General features: G+C 67.0%; 1 non-coding gene across 1 annotated transcript; it reads right to left on the bottom strand.

Annotated features, from left to right (window-relative positions):
• Positions 1–1,374: 1,374 nt before the first annotated feature.
• LOC140471971 (5.8S ribosomal RNA) lies at positions 1,375–1,528 on the bottom strand. Its single transcript, XR_011957305.1, has one exon. It is a non-coding gene; the product is annotated as a 5.8S ribosomal RNA (ribosomal RNA).
• Between the last annotated feature and the right edge of the window lie 972 nt (positions 1,529–2,500).

The raw sequence follows: 2,500 nt of genomic DNA on the forward strand, positions 1-2,500 counted from the left end.
CACCCGCACGTCGCTCACCACCCTTGGCCAGCGATGGTGTCGACGAGTGGCCGCCCCTGCCGCCTCCAGCGCCGCCGCGTCCACGCGCGGGGACGTGCTCGGCGCAATTCCACGGGACCGGAGACCCTCCCCCGTCCACGGCGGGAGGCGAAACTCGGAAGTGCCGGCTGCTTACTCGAGCGGAAGGGTCAGCCTGATTCCTGCCTTGCCGGAGGCCCGGTCGCGGGGGTGACGACCCGCCGCCCGGGACGTGCGAGGCACCAGCAGACAGAGACTGCCCGACGGTCAGAGAGAGGGAGAGAGGAGTGCCGAGGCTCAAGTGGCGAACGGTCGCGCAGGCACGCCACGCACATCGATCGCCAGCCGCGGAACGGCACGGCCTTCAGTGGGGCCGGCGGGCGACGCCGCTCCTGAACCCAGCGGCCCCGAGCCGGACGAGTTGAGGAAGGCACGCCGACGGTGACAGGGTACGGAAGACACAGCGGTGGCCTTCTGGCGACTTGGCCCCCGACAGCCCGACGTTCCGCCGTCCTCCCGATGGCCAGGAGGACCGTGCGGGGGTCGGCCGACGGCGTGGTAGGTGTGCCTGCACGGTGACGGAGCACACACCACGCCCGCCAACCCCTCCGTACCTCCCGAGACCGGTGGCAGGACGGAGCGGAAAACGTGCGGACTGAACGGGAGAGCCAAGAGCCAGCGATCCACGCGCGTGCGACCGTCCAAGTCACAGCGTTCGACGAAAACCTCCTCCCTCGGCCAGGCACTCGGCGCCAGCAGGGGAGACAGGATCAGACGCCCCGCCGGCCACTTAAGGCCGAGGACGAACCACGAGACGGGCGGCTGCAGCAGCGGGCGGCCTGCAGCTCCCAGCACTCTCAATCGATCAACCATCGAGTCGGGTCAGCGTGTCAAACCGGCGAGCTCCACGGTCAGGCCGGCGGCGCACCAGCACCGGACCTCCGCGGCTCCCTTCACTCTTTCCACTGCCAGCCAACCGAGAGACGGACCCAATGCGGACGTGCAGAGCTTAGGCAGACCCCCCACTGGAGGCTCAACACTTCGTGGCAGCTCCGTGTCCCAGAGACCAGGAGGGTTGGCACACACACACAGTGTGAACCACCGACAGCCATTCTGGGACCGGTGACAGCCGTGCTGGCCCCACTGCCACGACACAGACGGACGCCAGGCCGCGCTCCCCGGCGGGGGGATGGCGTCGAGCCTGACGAACGGAATGTGCAGGGTGGGGGGGAAAGGCCAAGCGCTCCGACGCCGGAGGGCTCCGGAGTCTGAACTTAGGGGGACAAAGAGGACGGGTCCTCTGCGACACCCCAGCCGCGCTCTCGCCAGCCAAGGCGAGTGCGATTGATTGCCAAACGACCCTCAGACAGGCGTGGCCCCGGGAAGAACCCGGGGCCGCAAAGTGCGTTCAAAGTGTCGATGATCAATGTGTCCTGCAATTCACATTAATTCTCGCAGCTAGCTGCGTTCGTCATCGACGCACGAGCCGAGTGATCCACCGTCAAGAGTTGTCTGAGTTTGTTTTAGGTCTCTCCCTCGCCAGAGGAAAGCGACCCGGACCGCACATACGCTCCCCACCTTGAGCTACAGCCACCTGCACGCCGGCGTGCGGGCGGAGCAGGGTGGCGTGAAGCGATGGGGAGCACCATCCTGGTGCGGCCCGCAGAAACATACGTCTATTGGGGGGAGGAGGACAGGGCGCCCAAGAGGCGATGCGTGCCCCAACGCACCGCAGCGACGGAGGCAGGATCACCGCCACCATGTCGCCCGCCTAGTATCACGAGGCGTGCAGCAGCTTTGCCCTAGGAAAAGCAGAGGCGGGAACGGGCAACGGCCATCGGTTCGGCAGCGTCACTGACGCGTGCACGTGGCGGCGTGTCGGCGAGCGGACTTCCTGCGAGGAGGCGGGGGCGGCACTCGCCCGAGCAGACGCCCGCCCGGCCCAGCCACCGCCGAGGTGGACTGGGAGTCGCGGCAACGGCTCGTCATACTCGTTCCCACACTCACAGCGCAGCTTGCCCGCAAGCCACCGACCACCGATCGACGCCAGGCGCCCCGACCGAGAGCGGGATCGCTCGTTCGCCCTGCTGGCAGTTCGCTGGGGATCACTACTGCACGGAGCTCGGAGACCGACGGGCGGCAACTCGAGAGTCTTTAAACCACCACCCCCATCCCGCAAGTGCAAAGAGGCTGTATACGCACAGACGGGTGAGGGGAATAGGTACCCCGTCGGGTTTGAAGGGAGCGTGACTAGATAGCAACGATGTAAACCCAGCCGATTTGGGAGCGAAAGACCGGCGCCTGCATCACCGGCTTCGTTTCCCGTGGCTGGAGAGTACACCGAAACCCTCCGTCTGTCGCGAGCTCCCGACGACGCGGTGCCGCCAAGCAGCAGGGCCGGACCTGGTGTGGCTCCCCTCGTCGATCACAGACCGGTCGGCACTACTGACGAGACGGTGGAACGGGCTTCGCCCCTTGTGAC

The sequence above is a fragment of the Chiloscyllium punctatum genome, unplaced genomic scaffold (genome assembly GCF_047496795.1).
Source record: "Chiloscyllium punctatum isolate Juve2018m unplaced genomic scaffold, sChiPun1.3 scaffold_213, whole genome shotgun sequence".
NCBI classification, from domain to species: Eukaryota; Metazoa; Chordata; class Chondrichthyes; order Orectolobiformes; family Hemiscylliidae; genus Chiloscyllium; species Chiloscyllium punctatum.